This window comes from Dasypus novemcinctus, chromosome 9 (assembly GCF_030445035.2).
Source record: "Dasypus novemcinctus isolate mDasNov1 chromosome 9, mDasNov1.1.hap2, whole genome shotgun sequence".
In the NCBI taxonomy this organism is placed as follows: Eukaryota; Metazoa; Chordata; class Mammalia; order Cingulata; family Dasypodidae; genus Dasypus; species Dasypus novemcinctus.
In genome coordinates this window covers 35,162,560-35,186,353 of record NC_080681.1, presented here as the reverse complement: position 1 = coordinate 35,186,353, position 23,794 = coordinate 35,162,560, and the positions used below count along the sequence as shown (strand labels likewise).

Genomic DNA, 23,794 nt, shown 5'->3' with positions numbered 1-23,794 from the left:
GATGTGGATGTGGCTCAAGCAGTTGGGTACCTGCGTAATACACGGGAGGTCCCAAGTTCAGTTCCTTATGTTTCCTAAAGAAGACAAGCAAGACAGTGAGTTGGCATGATGGGTGAGAGCAGCGAGCTGATGCAACAAGATGACACAAACAAATGACAACAAGATGATTCAACAAGGAAACACAATGAGACACAACAAGTAGGGAGTAGAGGTGGCTGAAGCCAATGGGTGCCTCCTTCCATGGGAGGTCCTGGGTGTGGGTGTGGTTCCCGGTGCCTCCTAAAAAGAAGATGAGCACACAACTAATGGACACAGAGAGCAGACAGCGAGTACAAATGAAGGGGGTGGCGGGGGGGGGGGTGGATAAATAAATCTTTAAAAAAATTTTGCAGCACTTTACTTTGCAGAGTAAGATGCCCACCATTAGCTATTAGGGAAATGCAAATCAATACCACAAGATATCATTTCATACCTACTATTAAAAGAATGGTCACTACTTGAAAAACAGAAAACTACAAGTGTTGAAAAGGATGAGGAGACATAACACTAAAATGGTGCAGCTCTTGTGGAAGTGTTTGGTGGTTCATCAAAAAGCTAAGTATAGGATCCCCACATGATCTGGCAATTCCACTACTAGGTATATATACATACCCAGAAGTACTGAAAGCAGGGACATGCACAGATATTTGCACACCAATGTTCATACTGGCATTATTCACAGCTGCCAAAAGATGGAAGCAACCCAAGTGTCCATCAACTAATGAATGGATAAACAAAATGTGGTATATACATACAATGGAATATTATTCAGGTGTAAGAAGGACTGAATTTCTGATGCATGTGACAACATGGATGAACCCTGAGGACATTATGTTTAGTGAAATAAACCAGATACAGAAGGACAAATATTGTTATCATCTCACAATATGAACAGATTATAATAAGAAAACTTACAGGGTTAGGATCTGGAATATACATTACCAAGAGATAGAATAAGAGAAATGGGAAGCTGATACTTCATTTGAACAGAATTTCTGATTAGATTGATTATAAATGTTTGGAAATGGATAGAAGTGAAGGAGCGCATTGTTCTGAGTATAATTAAGAGCTATGACTGTATGTGAATGCCAGGCATGTCACTAGAAGGAAAGCCAGAGGATAAAGCATGGGACTATCTAAGACAGGGCACCCTGTTGTGGACAATGACTGTGATTAACAGTACAAATATAAAAATGTTCTTTCATAAACATAACAGATACATGTCACTATTACAAGGTATTAACAGTAGAGAGATATATGGGGAATAATATGCCTCCTGCAAATATGGACTATAACTAATGTTTTCATATTCTTCCATCATTTGTAACAAAGATTACACACCAATGCTAACGGTCAACAATAGGGAAAATTGGGTATGGGATCTTTCTTTTTGAAAAAATGTTCTAAAACTGATCATGGTGATGAATACACAACACTGATTACAATGAGAGCCACTGATTGTATACTTCGGATGAATATATATCAATAAAACTTTTATATATCAATAAAACTTTTTTAAAAATCAAATAAAGCTTGTTATGAAAATAAACACTACTTATCACTATCTCCTCTCCCCCTCTCCACATTTCTAACAAAATGCTTACAATGGTCTTGATTTTTCCTTTTAGAACAGACTGCCTCCTTTTTGTAACCCCCCTTCAATTATACCATAGCCCCACACAACTATGACCAACTAAATTTTGACAAAGGTGCAAAAGCAACTGAAGGTAAAGAACAGTCTTTTCCAAAGTGATGCTGGAAAATTGTATATAGATAGACAAAAAAATAAAGTTCAGCATAAACAGCACATTCTATATAAAAACTAACTCAAAATGGACCTTAAGTTTAAATGTAAGATAAACTTTTAGAAGAAAAGATAGGAAAAACCATCAGGGTCTAGTGTCAGGAAAACAGTTCTTACAAATGAGACCAAAAGCATGATCCATAAAAGAAAAAAAGTGATAATTTGAACTCATTAAAATGAGAAACTTTTACTCTGTGAAAAACCCTATTAAAAGAATGAAAAAACAAGTTACTGATTGGGAGAAAGTATTTGCAAACCAGATATCTGACAAAAGACTCTTATCTAAATATAAAAGAACTCTGAAAACTCAACAATAGGACATCAATGAAAACGCCAGAATAAAGACCTCTGAAAATGATCTTCATAAAAGCAATGAGAACACTGGCAATGACTGTCAGAATTCAATTCTTCAGAACTCTGGTGGCTAACCAAATGCTTGCAGCAACCCGGGGAGAGATTATTAAAAAAAGATGGCTAAATCTCAGTAAGAAAAAGAGAGCTCTGTGGTATTTTAACTCATCCTATTCCCTAACTTTGAAAACCAACTACCCACAATTCTGGTAAAAAAGTAGCAGTCTGGTGACCACCAGAGGAATAAAAAAAGGGGTGGAATTCCTTCAATACCCCATTCTCAGAGAACTGTCATTTTTTGACATGTCCAGTGGTTTCCTGAAAGACTGCTCATAAATCTGTCTTAATTTGACCTAAATCAAGATCTCACCTAGTGCAAAAAGGGTTGCACACATGGCAAGGCCTGTGGGAATGTTCAGGCAAGAACTGAGAAGGCGGCAGGTACTCACCTCTGGCTAACCTTAAGACAAGGAGGAAGTGAAGGTTAAGGCTGAGAGCTGAAGCTATGTCCAACACACACAGAGCCCTTCAACAAAGACTGGAAGACTTTTTGGTTCCAATCATTTAAGAAAATCTCTGACCAATCATTAGATGTCCACTAAGCTAACCAAGCAGAGACTTCAGTGGCCAACACGACTAACAATACAGACTTTATAGAATAAGTTCAGAAAAGTCACTAAACAAACAACAAAGAGGAATAACAATAAAGCCTGGGGAGGGAAAAAATCTGATTACAAGATTTGTCACATTATTTAAAATGTCCTATTTTCAACAACAACAAAAAATTACATGACACTTAAAACCCAACGAAGGGCAGCCCATATAAGGGGGGGGGGGGGAGAAGCCAACTGAAACTGTCCGCAAGGAAGCCCAGACATTTGACTTACCAGGCAAATACTTTTAATCAACTTCTTCACATATACTCAAAGAGCTAAAGGAAATCATGCCTAAAAAAGTAAAGGATAGGATGGCTATCTCATAAAAAGAGAATATCAATAAATATACAGAAATTACAGAAATGAATCGTACAGAAATTCTAGAGCTGAAATAAACAATAACAGTAAACGAAAAATTCATTAGACAGTTTTAAGAGTAGATTTGAGCAGGCAAATGAGGATAGGTCAATTGAGATAATGCAGTCTGAGGAAAAAAAACCATATAAACAAAAATGAACAGAGCTTAGGAGACCTATGGGATAAAGTAGCATTAAGCAAACTAATGTACAAAATGGGAGTTCCAGAGGAAAGGGGAAGAAAGAACACTTGAAAAACACTGGCTGAAAACTCCTCGTATTTGACAAAAACAATCCAAACATCTAAGACATTTAGTGAACTACAAGTAGTACTGCGTCAAAGAGACGCACACCGAAACGCAAGCTGTCAAAAGACAAATTCGAAGAGAGAATCCTGGAAGAAGCAAAAGAGAAGTGACTCATCACCTATAGAGATCCTCAAAAAATTAAGAACTGATTTCTGGGAAGTGGGTGTGGCTCAAGCAACTGGACTCCGATCTACCATATGGGAGGTCCAGGGTTCGATTCCCGGGGCCTCCTGGTGAAGGCAAGCTGACCTGCGCAGTGAGTTGGCCCACGCAGAGTGCTGGCCGCAGGCACAAGATGATGCAACAAAAAAGAGACACAGAGGAGAGACACAGCAGAACAGGAAGCTGAGGTGGCATGAGAGATTGAGCGCCTCTCTCCCACTCCAGAAGGTCCCAGGATTGGTACCCAGTGCTGCTTAAAGAGAAGACAAGCAGACACTGAAGAGCGCACAGTGAATGGACACAGGGCGCAGACTGCAAACATAAAACAACGGGGGGTGGGGGTGGGGGGGGAGGATAAATAAGTCTTAAATAAGAAAAAAAAAAAAGAGTCCCAATCATTATCTTCCTCCTGAGTTATATTTGAAATGGCTTTAAGAGAAAAAAAAAAAAGAACTGATTTCTCATCAGAAACCAGGGAGGCTAAAGGTAATGAGAAGACACACTCAAAGTGCTGAAAGAAAAATATCTGATGATTTCTACATCTGGCAAAACTATGCTTCAAATATGAAGAAGAAATTAATGTATTCCCAAATAAACAAAAAACTTAATTGGTCTCTAGCAAGAAATACTAAAGGATATCCTTCAGGCTGAAATGAAAGGACACTAAACAGTAACTCCAACCTACCCGAAGAAATAAGGAGCATAATAAAGACACCTACATACATAAATATAAAAGTATTTTTTGCTTGTGACTTTTATTTTCTCATATTTGGTTTAAAAGAAAATGGCATAAAGCAATAATTATAAATTTGTGTTATCAATATGCAATATATGAAGATATAATTTGTATGACAATAACAGCACAAAGGATAGGAAGGGAATGGAGTTATACTAAAGCAATATTTTTATATCTTATAATAGACTGAAATAAATTAATTGTAATTCCCAGGGTAACCACCAAGGAAATAACAAAATATATATATTGTAATAAAAGAAGCATCAAGGGAATTTAAACAGTATACTAAAAAATACCTACTTACCTCAAAAGAAGGAAATAGAAATAGAGGAACAGAAAAGATGTAAAACATATACAAAACAAACAGCAAAATGGCAGATATAAATCCTAGTTTTTCAGAAATTACATTAAATGTAAATGAATTGAGCAGTCCAATCAAAAGCACAGGTTAGCAGAATGGATTAAAAAAAACAAAAACATAACCCAGCAATATAATGTCTGTAAGAGACACCTTTTAGATCCAAAGACACAAAAATTTGAAAGTGAAATGGATGGAAAAAGATACACCATGCAAACAATAACCAAAAGAGTGCTGGAGTGGCTATCCTAATCTCAGACAAAATGAACTTGATAAGATGATAAAAAGTGCCAACCTGCCTAAAGGACTTGAGAATTATAAACATATATGCACCTAGGAATAGAGCCCCAAAATACCTGAAGCAAAACTGACAAGTGAAGGGAGAACATCTACAGAATATTCAACAACAGCAGAACACACATTTTTCTCAAGTGCATATAGGGCATTCTCCAAGAGAGACCACATGTTAGGCCATAAAACAAATCTCATTAAATTTAAAAGGAATAAAATCATACAAATTATATTTTCTAAACATAATGGAATGAAATTAGAAATCAGTAACAGAAGGAAATTTGGAAAATTCACAAATATCTGGAAGTTAAACAATACACTAAACAGCCAATGGGTCAAAGAAGAAATTATATGCAAAATAAGGAAATATATTGATATGAATGAAAATGAAATCACAACATAGCAAAACTTACAGGATGAAGCTACAGCAGTTCTTAGAGCAGGGGTTCTTAACCATTTCTGTTCCATGGACCCCTTTGTCAGTCAGGTGAAATGAATAATACTATAATTTATTTACTGCATACATTCATAACTGAAGGAAATGCTAGATTTCAGTTAGAGGTCAGAGAAAAAAAAGATGAATTGATTTTTTTCAATTCAAGCTCACGGACCCCTAAAATCTTTCTGTGGACCCCTGGTTAAGAGGGAAATTTAGAACTGTTAGCGCCTATACATTTTCGCAACTATACATTTTTAAAAGATTTCTTATCACTAACTTTTTGCCTTAACAAACTAGACAAAAAATAAACAGAACCCAAAGCAAGCAGAAAGTAGATTAAAGCAGAAATAAATGAAATGGAGACTAGAAAAACAAACAAAATCAATGAAACCAAGCTTGTTCTTTAAAAGATCAATAAAATAGACAAAACTTTAATTAAGACTGACGGGGGTGGGGGAAGAAGCCCTCAAATTACTACAATCAGGAATGAAGGACATTATTATCAACCCTAGGGAAAAAAGATTATAAGGAAATACTATGAACAGCTGCATGCCAACAAATTAGATAACCAAATGAAATGGACAAATTACAGGAAAAACACAAATTACCAAAACGGATTCAAGAAAGAAAATCCAAACACACCTATAACAAATAAAGAGATTTTGTTAGTAATCAAAACACTCCCCACAAAGAAAAACCCAAGATCAGTCATCTTCACTAGTGAAAGAGAGCAAATGTTTAAAGAATTAACAGCATCTGTCACGAACTGTTAAAAAAATAGGAGACAACACTTGCAACTCATTCTCAGACAATATTATCATCACACCAAAACCAAACACATCACAAATGACAAAGCAATATCCCTTTTGACTATTGTTGCAAAAATCTTCTCTATTTCTTCTGTGTTTTTCCCTAAATACATACAATTTAATTCCTTTCATAATCCTGTCCCAATCTGAAATGGTTACTCTTCAAATCAACTACACAGAGATTTCCAGAAAGATGGTGGACTAGAAAGACAGAGGACTCTCTTCTCCAAAAAAATAACTAGAGGACAGGCTGAAACAGACTAGAAAAAGATCTTCAAGGGTTTAGGACACCAGGCAAAGGCCGAACACCGCCCAGAGGAGGGACAAAGGAGAGATATCACAAATCAGAACTCTGAGTTGGAAACTGGTGGCTGCTGCTGTCAGCACCATCCCCCACACTGAAGGCACTTCAAAATTCTCAGGCCTGGGGACCTGATGCTACAGACAAAGGGGGCTCCAGGGATCTACCACCCCAGGAAAGGGGAGAGAGAAAGACAAAGCCTCAGGCTGACTTAGCTTTTGACTTACAAGTTTGGTCTGCTGTGTCAGGAGCCCTCCAGGCCCCACCACTGTTGGTCTTGGGAGCCGAGCAGAGCAGAGAGATGAGAGTGGAAATATTTCCTAGCCAGGAAAAGGGAGGGGCCCACGGAGAAGGGTAGAGAACTGTCTAAGGGGAACTTTGAATTACAAAGCTCCTACCCTCCAGACAGGAAGCTCTATCACATTGATCCTGTCTGTGTTGCAACAAATACACTCAGACCAGGTACTGAACTGACAGCTGCCAAAAGAGCACCATCTGCTGGAAGGTCAAGGAAGTGCATGCAAGAAATGAAAAATAAGTAGGTGCTTTTTCAGGTCTGTACCTCCCTCCACAAGGCCCTAGGAAGTGAGTCTACAATTACTGGGTCCAGTGCCCAATTTTGAGAAACCAGCACAGACAATCTTAATAATCCAAGTCAAGCCAAGAATCAAAGAACAGTGGTAATACACAGCTTCCTGCCACTAACTCCCTACAAAAGAGAAAGAAATTAAGCATCTGAGTAAACTAAACCCTAATCAAATGCCTAGAAATCATTAAAAATTTATGAGCCATACTAAGAAAACAGAAGGTGTGGCCCAAGAAAAGGAATATATCAGAGCTCCAAAAGAGACAGAATTTTAGAGAACTAATCAGGGAGATGGGCACAAATTTCCAAAATCAAATTGAGTTGAAAGACAATATGGTAAAGAGATAAATGACATGAAGAAGACACTGAGCGAGTGCAAAGAAGAATCTGAAATCCTGAACAGAAAAGTAACAGAGCTCATGGGAATGAAAGACACAATAGGTGAGATCAAAAACATATCAGAGACATACAACAGCAGACTTGAAATGACAGAAGAATAAATGATACCAAAGACAGAACCAATGAAATTGAAGAGAGAAAAGAACAGAGGGAGAAAAGAATGGAAAAATTAAGCAGGGGCTCAGAGAGTTGAATGATAACACGAAACACAACAACATATGTGCCATGGAAATCCCAAAAAAGGAAGAAAAGGGACAGAAAGAGTATTTGAAGAAATAATAGCTAAAAATTTCCCAACTCTCACACACAAAAACTGAACTTACATGTCCAAGAGGTGCACTGTACCCCAATCAGAATAAAATCCAAAAAGACCTACTCCAGAACACATACTATTTAGAATGTCAAATAGCAAATATAAAGAGAAAATTCTCAGACTAGCAAGGGAGAGGCAAACCATCACACACAAGGGACATTCAGTAATAATTAGTGCAAATTTCTCTTCAGAAACCATGGAGGCAAGAAGACTGTGGTATGATACAATTAGGATACAGAAAGAGAAAAACTGCCAGCCAAGAATTCTTTATCCAGTAAAAGTGTCTTTCTAATATGAAGGTGAGTATAAAATATTCACAAACAGAAACTACGAGAGTTTGCAAAGAAGAATCCACCTTTGCAGGAAATATTAAAGGAAGCCTTAGAACCTGAAGGAAAAAGGAGAGAAAAGCTTGGAGGAGAGTACAGAAGAAAGAATAACTTTTTGCCTATAAAAAGACAGACAAAAATGTGATATGACATATGAAAACCAAAGAATAAAATGGTGTAAGTAAATAGTGCATTTATAGTAATATCATTAAATGTGAATGGATTGAACTTCCCAATCAAAAGATACAGGCTGACAAAATGGATAAAAAACATGAGCCATCCATATGCTGCTTACAAGAAACTCACCTCAGACCCAGGGATACAAAATGTTTGAAAGCTGGAAAAAGATACTCCACACAAATAGTAATCAGAAAAGAGCAGAGGTAGCCATACTAATATCAGACAAAAGAGACTTTAAATGCAAAAAGGATATAAGAGGTACAGAAGGTCATTATATATTAATAAAAGGGGCAACCCACCAGGAAGATATAACAATCCTAAATATCTATACCCCTAACCAGGGCGCCCCAAAATACATGATACAAATTCTGGGAAAACTGAAGGGAAAAACATACATCTCTATAATAATTCGTTGAAAACATCAACACCACATTCAAATCAGTAGACAGAACTAGACAGAATATCAACAAGGAAACAGAGTTTAATATGATAAACAAGAAACAAGTTAGACCTAACAAACATATACAGAGCACTGCATCCAAATTCAGCAGGTTATACCTTCTTCTCAAGTGCCCATGAATCTTTCTCCAGGAAAGACCAAATATTAGGGCACAATGCAATTCTCAATAAATATAAAAAGACTGAAACTATACAAAGCACCTTCTCAGATCATAATGGAATGAAACTGTAATAGACAGGAAAAAAATTATTTTGCAAATGTGTGGAGGCAGAACAACACATTCCTAAATAATCAGCGTCATAAAAGAAATTGCAAGTGAAATCAGCAAATATATTGAGACAAATGAAAAAGAGAACAAAACTTACCAAAATTTGTGGGATTTAGCGAAGGCGGTCTTGATAGGAAAATTTCTATCTCTAAATTCCTATATTAAAAAAAAAGAAAAAGCTAAACTCAAAGATTTAACTTAACAATTAAAGGAACTAGAAAAAGAACAGCAAACCAATCCCAAAGCAAGCAGAAGGAAATAAAAAATAAGGATTAGAGCTGAAATAAATGAAATTGAGAACAAAAAAAGACAACAGAGAAAATGAACAAAACCAAAAGCTGGTTCTTTGAGAAGAGCAATAAAATTGACAAACCCAAATGGGAAGTGGATGTGGCTCAAGTGATACAGGTTCTGCCTACCATAAAGGAGGACCCATGTCTGATCCCTGGGGTCTCCTGGTGAAAAAGAAGAGAAAGTGTGCCTGCATGGCGAGCCAGTGCCCACACAAGTGAGTCATACAATGATGCAACAAAAAGGGCCCAAGGGGAGTGTCAAGGTGAAGGGCAGCAGAAACTAGGAACTGAGGTGGCACAGCTAACAGGGCACCTCCCTCCATATCAGAGGTTCTCAGGATTGAAACCTGGTGAATCCTAGAGGAGAAAAAATAAGAAGAGATGACCAAAGAGAAACAAATACAGAAGTTCACACAGCGAATGGAATCAGATAGCAAAAACAGCAGGGCAGGGGGAGAAGGGGGGAATAAACAAATAAATAAATCTTTTAAAAAAATTTTTTTACAAACCCCTAGCAAGACTAACAAAGAAAAAAAGAAGATGCAAATAAATACAATCAGAAATGAAAGAGGGAAGTTACAACTGACCCCACAGAAATAAAAAGAATCATAAGAGGACAGTATGAGAAACTGTATGCCAACAAATGACAACCTAGATGAAATGGACAAATTTCTAGAAATGTACAACCAACCTACACAGATGTTACAAGAAATACAAGAACTTAACAAACCAATCACATTTAAAGAGCCTGAATCCGTCATCAAAAATCTCCCAGGAAAGAAAAAGTCCAGGACCAGATGACTTCACAGGTGAATTCTACCAAGCATTTCGAAAAGAATTAACACCAATTCGTTTAAACTCTTCAAAAAATTGAAGAGGAGGGAAAATTACCCAACGTGTTTTATGAGGTCAACATCACTCTAATACCAAAGCCAGATAAAGATACTACAAGAAAAGAAAATTACAAACCAATCTCTCTAATGAACATAGATGCAAAAATTCTCAACAAAATACCTGCAAATCAAATCCAACAGCATGTCAAAAGACTTACACATCACAACCAAGTGGGATTTATTCCTGGTATGCAAGGCTGGTTCAACAAAACAAAATCAATCAACATCATACACATTAACAAATAGGAGAAAAAAGCACAATATCTCAATCCAGAAAAGGCACTGAACAAAATCCAGCATTCTCTTTTGATAAACACACTTTAAAAGATAGGAATACAAGGAAAATCCCTCAGTATGATAAAGGGCATAAATGAAAAACCAAAAGCCATCATAATACTCAATGGAGAAAGGTTGAAAGCTTTCCCACTAAGATCAGGAACAAGACAAGGATGCCTGCTGTCACCACTGTTATTCAATATTGTACTAGAAGTTCTAGGTAAGGCAATTAGACAAGAAAAAAAATTAAAGGCATCAAAATAGGAAAAAAATAAAACTCTCACCATTTGAAGATTACATGATCCTGTACTTAGAAAATTCTGTGAAGTATTCTCAACAAAGTTACTTGAGCTAATACATTAGTTCAGCAAGGGGGCAGGATACAAGATCAACATGCAAAAACCAGAAATCTTTTTGTACACTGAATGAACAATCTAAGGAGGCAATCGGGGAAAATTCCATTTTCAATAGCAACAAAAAGACTCAAATACCTAGGAATTAATTTAATCAAAATAGTCCAGGACCTTTATGCAGAAAACTACAAAACGATGCTAAAAGAAAATTTTAAAGACCTAAACAAATGGAAAGACAGCCCATGTTCATGGATTGGAAGAATAAATATCGTGAAGATGTCAATCTTACAAAAACTGATTTACAGGTTGAATGCAATACCAATCAAAATCCCAACAGATTACTTTACAGAATTAGAAAAGGCAATTACCAAATTCATTTGGAAGGGATAGTGTACCCAAATAGCCAAAAGCATTCTAAAATAAGAAGAGCAACATGGGAGTAATTTCACTGCCTGGCCTTGAAACATATTACAAAGCAACAGTGGTCAAAACAGCATGGTACTGGCATAAAGACAAATTGATCAGTGGACCAGAATTGAGAATCCAGAAATAAAACCTCACCAACATAGTCAACTGGTTTTTTACAAACCTACCAAGTTAATGTTAACAGGACAAAACAATCTCTTCAACAAATGGTGCTGAGAGAACTAGATATCTATAACCGAAAGAATGAAAAAGGGCCCATTATCTCAACTCCCTCCACAATAATCAACACAAAATGGATCAGACCTAAATATAAAAGCCAGTAACCTAGAATAAAATGTAGGGAAACATCTTCAAGAGCTTGTAATAGGTGGTAGTTTCTTGGACCTTACACCCAAAGCAAGTACAACCAAAGAAAAAACAGATAAATGGGACCTCCTCAAAATTAAACACTTTTGCCCCTCACAGGACTTTGTCAAAAGGGAGAAGAGGCAGCCAACTCAATAGGAGAAAATATCTGGAAATCACACGTCAGATAAGAGTTTAATATCCAGGATATACACAGAGAGTTACAACTCAACAATAAAAAGACAAACAACCCAACTGAAAAATGGGCAAAAGAGACTTGAACAGACATTTTCCAAAGAAGAAATACAAATGGCAAAAAAACACATGAAGGGAAGCGGACCTGGCCCAGTGGTTAGGGCATCTGTCTACCACATGGGAGGTCCACGGTTCAAACCCCAGGCCTCCTTGACCCGTGTGGAGCTGGCCCATGCGCAGTACTGATGCGCGCAAGGAGGGCCGTGCCACGCAGTGGTGTCCCCCGCGTAGGGGAGCCCCACGCGCAAGGAGTGCGCCCCGTAAGGAGAGCCGCCCAGCGCGAAATGAAGTGCAGCCTGCCCAGGAATGGTGCCGCACACACAGAGAGCTGACACACAAGATGATGCAACAAAAAGAAACACAGATTCCCGTGCCGCTGACAACAACAGAAGCAGACAAAGACGACGACGCAGTAAACAGACACAGAGAAGAGACAACCAGGGCGGGGCAGGGGGGAGGGAAATAAATAATTAAATAAATCTTTTTTTAAAAATGAAAAAATGTCCCGCATCATTCATGATTAGGGAAATGAAATCAAAACTACAATGAGGGAAGCAGACGTGGCTCAACTGATAGAGCATCCAACTACCATATGGAGGGTCCAGGGTTCCATATCCAGGGCCTCTTGACCCATGTGGTGATCTGGCCCATGCAGTGCTGCCGTGCTCAAGGAGTGCCATGCCACACAGGGGCGCCCCTGCATAGGGGTGCCCCATGCGCAAGGAGTTTGCCCCACAAGGAGAGCCCCCCTGCGTGAAAAAAATGCAACCCACCCAGGACTGGTGCCACACATATGGAGAACTGATGCAGCAAGATGACACAACCAAAAACAGATGCAGTTTCCCAGTGCCACTGGATAATGCAAGCAGAAAAATACAGTGAATATACACAGCAGACAACAGTGAAGGGGGGGGAGAAGGGGAGAGAAATAAATAAAATAAATCTTAAAAAAAAAAAAACGCAATAAGATATCATTTCACATCTATCAGAATGGCTACTATTAAAAAAAACAGAGACCTACAAGTGTTGGAGAGGATGTGGATAGGAACACTTATTCACTGTTGGTGGGAATGCAGAATGATAAAGTCACTGTGGAGGACTGTTAGGTAGTTCCTAAAGAAGTTGAATATAGACTTGCCACATGACCCTGCAATACCACTACTGGCAGATACACACCGATGTTCATGGAGGCTTCAGTCACGATTGTCAAAAGCTGGAAACAACCCAGGTGACCATCAACCAATGAATGGATAAACAAACTGTGGTATATTCACACAATGGACTATTAAGCAGCTGTAAGAAGAAATGAAGTCGTAAAGCATATGACAACACGGATGAACCTGGAGGACATTAGGTTGAGCGAAGAAAGCCAGGCACAAAAGGACAAATACCAAATGACTGCGTTACTATGAACCAAATATATTGTGTAACGTATTGTATGATTAAAAAAAAATTATATGTATCCAGTACATCTAATTGAGAAATGTATGCTTTTATTCAACTGTATTTTCTTTTTAAGATTATTTATATTTTCAGTTATTAAATATACAAAATAAAGTTTTAAAAAACCAAACCTACTGTACAGCTACTCTCCTTTGGTCACCCTTTCCCAGCATCCTAGGTTTTTTTTTTTTTTTTTTTTTTTTTGCCTCTCTCCTGTACTAGATCTTATTTCATGGCTCCTTCCTTTTTTTGGTTTCCCCATCATTTTGATAGAGGCCCTCTTCTGGTAAATTCTTGAGATAAAGTGCATTTTAAATAAGTATTCTAACAACCTCACATGTTTCATATTTTTAGCCTACTCCTACATTTGATAATAGGGTATATACATATACATACAGAGTATATAGAATTAATAGTTTGGAAATAACTCTCCTGTAATTTGAAGAAATTATTCCATTATCTATTCAATTATCAACATTACTAATTCCTAATCCCTTTTTTTAAAAAAGAGAATCATAATACATATTGAATAGAAAAGACTATAAATATGAGGAAATGAGAAACAAACAACATATGGAACAAACTGCTACAACTCAAAATTCAGCATTACAATTACAAGCTCTTTTTAATGGCCATCTCAAATACCTTTTACTTGAAAGTACGGCAATTGGGAAGCGGATGTGGCTCAAATAATTGAGCTCTCATTATTCGTCATGTAATTCTGTTCAACGGCTTTTAATAGAACTCCTTATTTCTAATGACTAGTAAAGGTTCTTCAGATCCTCCTTCTGGCTCAGGTCACAGTCTTATCATGGTTACTTTTCATTGTATTCATTTAAAATAAACTATTTTATCCAAGGAAAACGCTTATATTCCACAATTCTCATCTGTGTGCTTTTAAACATGCCTTTCCCCAGCTTAAAGCACCTTCCCTCTCCACCAATCAGTCCATACTTTTTCAAAATCTAGATAAAACTGTATTTGCCAAGAACCTTTATTAATTAATCCAGCCTTTCTATATATCATTCATATTATTTTGTTTCAAAGAAGCTCAGTAATTTGAATGTTTCCCTAAGAAGTGCTCTTCAAATTGTGTTTATAGATATGAGCTCTTTGGATCAGGAACTAAATTCTGCAGTGCATATGTGCATATCCCTACTGAGACATTTAAGTGAATTTTGTATTATAATACAAATTAAAACAAGCAAAAGTGGGGAGAAATATGACCATGTTTTTCGGAATAGAAAAAAATCAAATCTCTCAAACCTATATTCAAAAACTACATTCATTTCTGTCAAGAGGAAAACACAGAATATACTGTTCAATGTGATTTTCCTACACTCACAAGTTCTTGAGCTATAATTAATAACATTCTAGTAATTTTCTGAGTTTTGAAATCTAGTCCAAAAAAGCTATGTATAAAGTCTTAGCATCCTGTAAATAATAAGCTTATATTTTTTCAACGCCTAATCTAACCAGTTTTATTTTAACCTTATGTCTTAGTCTGCCACGGGGCTGTCGACACAAAGTACCAGAAATGGGTTGGCTTTTATAAAAGGAATTTTATTTAGGGTAAAAGCTTACAATTCTGAGGCCATGAAATGCCCAAATCAAGTCACCATCAGAGATGCTTTCTCACCAGTCAGCTGCTAGTAATCACAGCACGCTACCACATAGTGAAGCAAGATGGCAGGCAACCTCTGCCAAGGTCTCTGCCTTTCCCTCCCGGTTTACCATCTCCTGGAGCCCAGCTTCCAGGGCTCTTCTCTTCAGCCATGAGCTGCTTCATGGGTCCACCTCATGGGGGCTTCTTGCTTAAAACTCTGGCTGCTATCAATACTTGCGTTCTCCCACACAGAAGGGTCAAAAATGGCAGCATCCTTTCTCTCTGTGTCTCTGTTTATTTTGAACCCAGTAAGAGAGCTAAGACCCAAACTAGTTCAGGCTTCACTGACATAGTCTAATCAAAAGTCCTAAAGGGATCTGTTATCAAGTAATCTCATCAAAAGTCCCTTAACTGAATTTAATGCAACCAAAGGGCCCCACACCCATAGGAATGGATTCGTTTAAGAACATACTCTTTTCCTGGAATTCAGAAAATTCAAACTGCCACACTCTATCCTCTAAATCCCAAAAAGTTATGTTCTTTCCATATACAAAATACATTCATTACATCACAACATTCCAAAAACCATAAATCATTTCAGTAAGAATGCTAAGAACAAAATCTCATAAAAATCAGGTATAAGCATGCAGTTTGCCTTGGGGCAACATACCCCTGTGGCTGTAAACCCATGAAACTTAGAAAACAAGTTATCCTTTTCCAATACACAAATTGGGAACAGTCACATGATAAATATTTGTATTAGCATAAGGAGAAATTGAAAGGACAACAGGTTAGTGGTCCCCAACAGTTCCAAAAATCTGCAGGGCATACTCCACTAGACTTCAAAGTTCAAGAGTCCTCCTTAGAGCTATGTCTTCTCATCCGGACCTCATGGGGGCCCACCCCTTCCAAGGGCTCGTCCAATGTCCATCTTCTCGGTTCCACCCTTCTCAAGCATTTAGATGGTGGCTGAGCTCCAGACCTCACCCTCCAAGAACACTAAGGTGATAGCCACACGTTCCCCAATCTCCAGGGGACAGTCTTAAGCCCCTTAGCACAATGGGGTGACGGCGACATTCTCCCTAATCCCTGCTCACAGGTCCAACCCCTTCTGAACAGTGGGGTGGCAACCTAATTGGGAATATGCTCCACCCTCTCTGTAGCCTGGGATAGCCAAACTCTCACTGAACAACCTGCTAGAAGATCCACCCTCTTCAAATGCTGGGGCAAACTCCCTGTCTAGGTGAGGTCTCTCTCCTAGCTCAAGAAGATGTCCCAAGTCCAGAGACCTCCACCCTACAGTTTTCCTCTTGAAGCCGTTTTTCCTCCAATCTCTCCCCTTCCTGTTCCTTTCAGCCCAGGCTGACAGCAGTTCCATTTATACAAATCTTGCAAAATGCTTGTTAGTTTAGCTTGCAGGAAACAGTCCAGGTCACTAGACAGTAAGACATTCCACAAGTCCTTCCTGGATAACTACATTTCCAATCCTAACCTACAAGGAAACAGCTAGCTAATTCCAAGTTAAGTTCTCACTTGGGGAACTCTGGGGGTTTGTTTTCTGGAAACTCAGGATTTCCCAAATTATCAATTTCTGGTTTCTCTGTGCCCAGCAATTCTATCCTCAGCTTATCTCTTTCCTCTGCATTTTGTTATATGCTTCAAGAAGCCAGGCCATATTCTCCACATTTAAACTGCAAATCTCCTCAGCTAAATGCCCAAGCTTATCAATTTCAAATTCTGCCTTCCATCTAATACCAGGTGTCAATTTTGCCAAGTTCTCTGTCACTTTAAAAGCAAGGATCACTTTCTTTCCAGCCATCATTTCTGTCTAAGGGTTCACTGGAAGTAACTATAGGGTCCATATTCCTAATAGTCTCCTCAGAGCAATCTAGGCCTTTTTCCATCAACTACTCACAATTCCTCAAAAAATACCCCTTACCAATTTATAAAGCCATCCCAACACTTTTGGTAATTTCAAGCGGCATGACCCCTACTCTCCTGGTACCATTTTCTGTCTTTGTCACAAGGCTGCCAATGCTGTAATACACAAAATTTAAACTGTCACACATTCTACACTTCATAAACACAAAACCTACAATAAGAAAAGTTGATAGATGAGGTTTTATTATTTTTTCAAGGAAACTATTAAGTTCTCGGAGCAAAAATATATTAAATGTACTTTAGTTTTAAGAATTTCAAGCACTGTACAAATTCCAAAGATAAAACTTTTTTAGAGTAAATATTTTCATTCATAAGCCAAAAGCATTCATAATCCAATGCTAAGAAAGTCTTCATGTTCCATTCTGCACAATTTCACAAACAAAAAAATCCATTTTTCAAAACTAGGCATACTAGAATGTAAAGACCCATATTTTCAATGTTATGTACTTTTTACAACTTTATGTAATAAGCAATACTTATTCCAGAACAAAATGTAATTTCTCCCCGAAGTACTAATTTAATATCGTTACAGAACGGTAAAAGTTCCATTGGTCAGTTTTATGAAATACAATGCTGCTAATTACATTTGATGAGGGGAAAAAAAACTGATTCAAACACCAGAAGTAAAAATCACAAATCAAAAATTCCATTTCAACTCTTGTTTATATAAAGTCTCCTTCATGGGTTTTAGCCATTCAAACTTTTGTTTAATTGTCATTAGGGTAACATTCCAGTTACTTATACATAAAGAAAATCTTTCTAGTTGAAAGGTAGATACTTACCTGGAAACAGTAGTACACCAATTTATTCCTACCCAATCAAAAATACCATATACTTTATTAAGCAAATGTGAAAGGCCTGAAGGCTAAACTTACATAGTGCCTAGAAGCCAGTATTAAAGAGACTCCAAAATGCAACTATATAAGGAGGCAACCTAAGAACTCCTCCACCTACTTCTTGGCTATATGCCTAGAGAATACTGTACTGAAAACAAGCCAGACAATTTGTTATCTGCGGAGGCATTTTAAATCTTTTCAGTCTGAACAAATTTTAAAGTCATAAAACTAACCTCTAAAGAGTTACAGTAGTAAAAATTAAGAAGCATCTCTCTGACCTTGGTATAAGCAAAAATGGAAAAAGGAAAAAAAAAGAACACAAGAAGGTCCATAATACCAACTACCCATCATCTGATTTACCTCCAAATTCACATAACAATGCCAAACAAGGATAGAAGAAAGACTCAAGTACCAATTCTCAACTACCCTTAGAAAGGACAAATATGCCATAAGCAAGTTCAAAAACAAGCAAAACTAATTTATTATAATAGAGGTCAGAATACTTTTATTACTTCTGAAAGGGGGATTAACAGAAGTAGGCATAAAATCCTTACTTCTGTGTACTAAGAGGTGACGCAAAACACCTTTTTGAGTGCTGAAAATGTTCTATTTCTTGATTTCGGTAGAAGTGGCCTGGGTTGATTTACATATAAAAATTCATTCAGCTGTATGCTTATAGTTTGTGCACTTCACTGTACGTATGTTATATCTAAATAAGTCACCAATAACAAATCAATGGCCACATCAGAAACCTTTTCTCATTTCTCACCTTACCTGAAAATTCTTCATCATGACATTACCATAGACCATCAATATTCCCTATATGCAGCCCTTATCACTTTAAAGAAAACAAATGCCTTTGCTAGTATGGTTTCTCCAGCATTTTTCTTATTCTGCCTCATATTAATTCTCTTAAATATTCACTCAATATTCATCAAGTGCTCATGTAATGAGACATGGATTAGGAACCCTCGAACATACATAAACACACACACACACCATATAAAATACAAACCGAATTCCCTAAACTATATTCAGACCATTCTATCATCTGGTTCCAAATTATATCTCTTGCTTTAATTTCCATCACTTTTCTACAGGGATATTGTTGTCCAGTCTTTGCCCTCAGACTCTTTTTTTCTCAGTCATTCTTTAAGGCTCAGTTCAATTTCTACTTTATCCTTTTTTCATACTCCTACAGTACTTACTATCTATACCTGTGCTGTCCAATACCATAGCCATCAGTTTTATGAAGCTATTGAGTACTTGAAATCTGGCTAGTCTAAACTGAGATGTGCTCTAAGTATTTAGGACATAGCAGATTTTGAGTACTTACTGTAAAAAAAGAACATAAAATATCTCAATAGTGTTTATATTTATTACATATTAAAATAATATTTTGAATATACTGGGTTAAATAAAATATATTAATAAAATTAATTTTACCTATTTTCTTTTATTTTTTAATGCCACTATAGAAAATATAAAACTATAATTGAGGTTCAACTTATATTTCTATTGGACAGTACTGACATATACAATTTATAAATGTTCCACAAATTATCTTTAATATATAAATGCCATCCTCCCAATGAGAATGTTAAAGACTAAACACTTCTTTCATAACTATTCTTTTCTTTTATAAACTAAAGATTATACTAGGAGTTACGAATAGTAACTAAACAGGATTTAAGTACCTAATTTTAGTGTCACTTTTTAAATATTTTTAAACAAGGAAGTTTAAGACATTTCAGAGCATAAAAATATAAGAAAAGTTCTGTTTTTGGATATTATAAACTTCTTTGAGTTTTTAATTTTGAGTTAAATGTCCAACAAGAAAAGACAGCATTAAACCTGTGGTAAGCCTAATCACATAGAATATTAGGTCTGATTAAGCTTGAGTTTTTCATATTAGTTACTCAGTAAAGAAAAAGGCAGCTTCCATTTTGGCCAGTATCACTGTACCACTGTCCAGCAGCCAAGACAAAGAGTCTTTATACAGTGCCATGAATAAACAATGTGGTTAATAAGACACCACTTGAAATAAGGGTATGCAGAAAAATACTTTTACAAGGTTAAGTTTTAAAAGCAGGAGATAAAACTCACAAACTGTATAACAACTAGGTAAAAGGACTATATAAGAAGCATACAGTACACGCTTAATTAATGTCAGTTTCATCTCCCTTCCCTTTAATACTAACAATTATATAATGATTATGAGATTATGGGTGACTTTTTCTCCCTTGATATTCCAAATTGCTGGAATGGAATGAAAATATTTTTTAAGCATAAATGAAACTTCTAATATTTCATACTCACACCACTCTTTATAGGAACCCAAAATTACTTTTGATAGCTGTCTTTAATAATTTTGTACAAAAAAATTAAAATTTTTGTTTTGGTGGAGGGAATATCAAAGAGGGAAATGATAAGCTTACGACTATACAAGCACTATATAAGCACAAAGGTAAGTACAGAGCCAGAAAGGAAATAGCAAAAGAAAATGCTGTTTGGGGAAATCCGGTACTCAGATTATCCAGTGAAAAAATAACATCCCCCCTCTTCAATCTAGCTATTGTACCAGCCATTCCTCACTCTCATCTCAGGTTTATGAACCTTACATAACATGAGCTATACAAACTTTACATTGAAATATACATAGCTCTTCTCTCTACTAATGGTCAACACCATGCTCACAGTCAAAAATTAAGAGAGAGTGAAGAAATTTAGGATATTACAACAAAGACAAACCAATACAGTGGTACCTCGGTACTCATCATTAACTGGTCTGGGAAGCATGATGACCATCAAATTTTCCCATAAGGAATAATGAAAATAAATTTAATACATTCCCAAACCAAAGACAATGCACATTTTTAAATCATTATTGAAAAAAACAGGGCTGTATATCCATTATTTTACATGAAAAATAAACCTGAAAATTAATATTTCGAGTAAATAAAAACTTCACTTTTACCTGTACTGAGAAGAGTCCATGGCCTAATGGGATGGTAGGAGGAGAGTGGTGAGGAGGAGGTTACGTGGAGTGTCAGTTGGAAGGAGAGTCCCCCTCCAATAGAACACCAGGCACTTGCACATCAGGAGTTCTCTTTTCTGCTTTTTTTCAACTTGCACCACAGGCCCTGACATACTCTTTGTCACCTTCACTAAAAACTTATCCAATGAGGACTGCTTCTTCTTTTCAGAATTCCTTGAAAATGGGAAACTGGTCATTCAAGAAATTCACATTTCTGCTTCTCAGAGCTTTGTCGGGATGGTACTTCTCCACAAAGTTTTGAACTTCTGCCCAGTTTCTTTTATCAAGGAACTGGGCACACCCTCCCTTATTTCCTCCTCACCTAAAGAAATCTCTTCTGCCACCTCTTGTTTCTTTTCCTTCTGTAGTTTCTGCAGCTACTCAGTGCTGAGCTCTTCACGATGTTCCTCCGCTAATTCCTCGACATCAGCAGCTTTGACCTCCAGACCCATGGATTGGCCCAAATACACAATATCCTGCACAACTATACCCTCTGTACCTGCAGGCTTGGGGTCAGCTTCAAACCCTTTGAAGTCTCTCTGAGTCACAGTCTCTAGTCACAAATTCTGGCCTGGTAATGCCTTCTCTTCTTGTGTGATGTAGTTATACTTGGCATTTTCCAAAACACTCCAGTTTCATCACATTTAAAAACTTGGCAATGAATAAAACCCTTAGCCTCTATGTAGTCTTGAAATTCACTGACAAATTCATCAGCAGACTTTTTTATCAGCACTCACTGCCTCACCATGCCTCACGACACTATGGATGTCAGTATTCTTTTTAAAATTATCATACCAGCCATGCTGGCCTTAAAAATTTCAACACTCATCACTTGGTTCTGATTTGTTTTTCAAAGATCGACATGCAGCACTTTTGCTTTTTCATATATCATGACTTCCAGTAAACTGTCTCCTGCTAACTGCTTCTCATTTAGCCAAATTAATAACAGCTTTTCTACTTCAAGTGTTTGGGAGCACTACTTTGTTACTGCTTTAACTCCTTTTGCAACATCAGCCTTTTATATATTGCTTATTCTTAATGATGTTGGAGACCATCGTTCTATGCATACCATATTCCCTAGCAAATCAGTAACACAAATACTGCTCTCATATTTCCCTATTTTTTTTCCCTCTCAATGGTGGTGCAAAGTAATTTTCTTTTCCACTCAGCATTATCACTGCTCATTTTCTTAGGACCCACAATGAGAAAAAAACATGCAAAAATACATAAAATGACAGAAGCTAAGATAGGAATGCAAAGGGATGTGCACAGGGCAAGTGCTACCACATAACTCACGCGGGATCCTTTGTTTCAGCTGGAAAGGGTAGCAGGTCACAAGGCAACCAACACCAACAAGTTCTAGCTTGCATAACAAGTATCAAACAAATGACAAGTACCAGGACAAAATTTTCACATCAAACTACGTCAAATACCAAATTTGATGAATTTCAAAGCAGTCGAGTACCAAGGTATGATTGTACAATGGTTGAGAAATAACTGCCCTAAATACTCCCAAGTGCATCCACTCATCAGATGGCAGTCATAAAAGGGAATGTATTCTGCTGTTTGAACAGGAGAAGGCACATTTCGATGCCTACATCTGACAACGTCCTTCACAACAACCCTGCCTTTCAATACATGGGCATTAACAAAATAGGACATTAACAAAAGTATACAACTCAAAATCACTCATAGGTGAAAATGTCAAGTTACAGTAGAAAGAATAATTGAACAAGGTATAACAATAATTAGTAGTAGTAGTAACTACTACTAACATTTACTCAGCATTCACTGTGTCAGAAAGCTAAGAACTTCATATGAACTACATAAATCTAAACCCTTAACCTCTAAATCCTTAACCACATGGTAATATATCCCTCCTCCAATAAACAGTGCTCTGAAAGTACTAATTATAATTAACATCTTCATCAAGAAACTGATATAAAAGGTATTAAATTTACAGATAAAAAGATAAAACACCTTGGAAGAAAGGACTAAATTATTTTTTAAAAATTAGATAAATAAGTGATATAATAAAGGTAAACATTCTGTAAACTGTAAAGTAATCCTAACACTTTAGCAGGTATTTTTTATTTTAAATCATGTGTTTGGCTCACAACGTACTTAAGTTTCTTGAGTTTGTATAAAATTCTTTAAAAAGCTGCATTATCAAGATTAATAAGTTTATAATAAAAGTACTAACAGGCTGAATACATAAAACCTGCATCACTCTAACCAACTGCAATAATTGGCTAATAGAATTAAATTTCAAGGAACAAATCACTTATCCATACTTTTTAAAGTTACTTATAAAAGCAGAGTTTCAAGAATCCCAAATGAAATGGGGAAGTAATGCAGACAGAATTGGTGGGGCAAGGAATAGTAGAGGATGAGTGCAAAGGTAATGTCTTTGAAACTCTAACCTTAATCTATTCTTTCTCCCATCCAAGAGAAGTGTGCACTGCTGCTGCTGCTGCTGCTGCCCTAGCAGGCTTCTTTTCCTCTTGAAATCCTCTGCGTTTCTCCTACTGGATAGTTATCTCGCAGGACTCTTTCTTGCTAACATCTTTCAAAGGATTGATCTTAAATTTAAAAGAACAAAAACATACAAACTCTCTATAATCACATGAGTCCCCAGCAAGTTCAAAGAGGACAGTAAGGTCACTGTTCAACTTTTACAGATCTGAGTAAAAATTAAACAATAGAGCAACTGAGGCCCTAGAGATGAGAAAAGTCACCTTTTTCACCAAGACTCCATCTCCCTGAAAAAAGACTATACACTGTATTTGGTGCTACCATGTCTAGATCTCATGTGAACTGTTTGGGTTTTTATTTTGTTTTGTTTTGTTTTGAAGAGGGGAGAAAGGGGAAATAATACTTTAGCCAACCAGCAGGGTGAGCTAGTGCTAGAATCAGTTTGCTTAATTCTCAAACCCCTCAAAATT

At 36.9% G+C, this 23,794-nt stretch overlaps 1 protein-coding gene across 46 annotated transcripts in view; it reads right to left on the bottom strand.

Moving 5' to 3' along the window:
• Positions 1-23,794, bottom strand: part of ZNF644 (zinc finger protein 644) — a 116,755-nt gene that overhangs the window by 88,963 nt on the left and 3,998 nt on the right. For 13 of the 46 annotated variants that reach the window (XM_071217282.1, XM_071217295.1, XM_071217288.1 and 10 more), the window contains one exon: positions 23,273-23,431. The exons of 15 other annotated variants lie outside the window; for them this stretch is intronic. The gene's annotated coding sequence lies outside the window, so the exon portion shown is untranslated. Of the gene's footprint in view, positions 1-9,242; positions 9,302-23,272; positions 23,432-23,794 lie in introns of all 46 variants that reach the window. 18 more of the 46 variants (XM_071217291.1, XM_071217269.1, XM_071217285.1 and 15 more) reach the window with 2 other exon arrangements.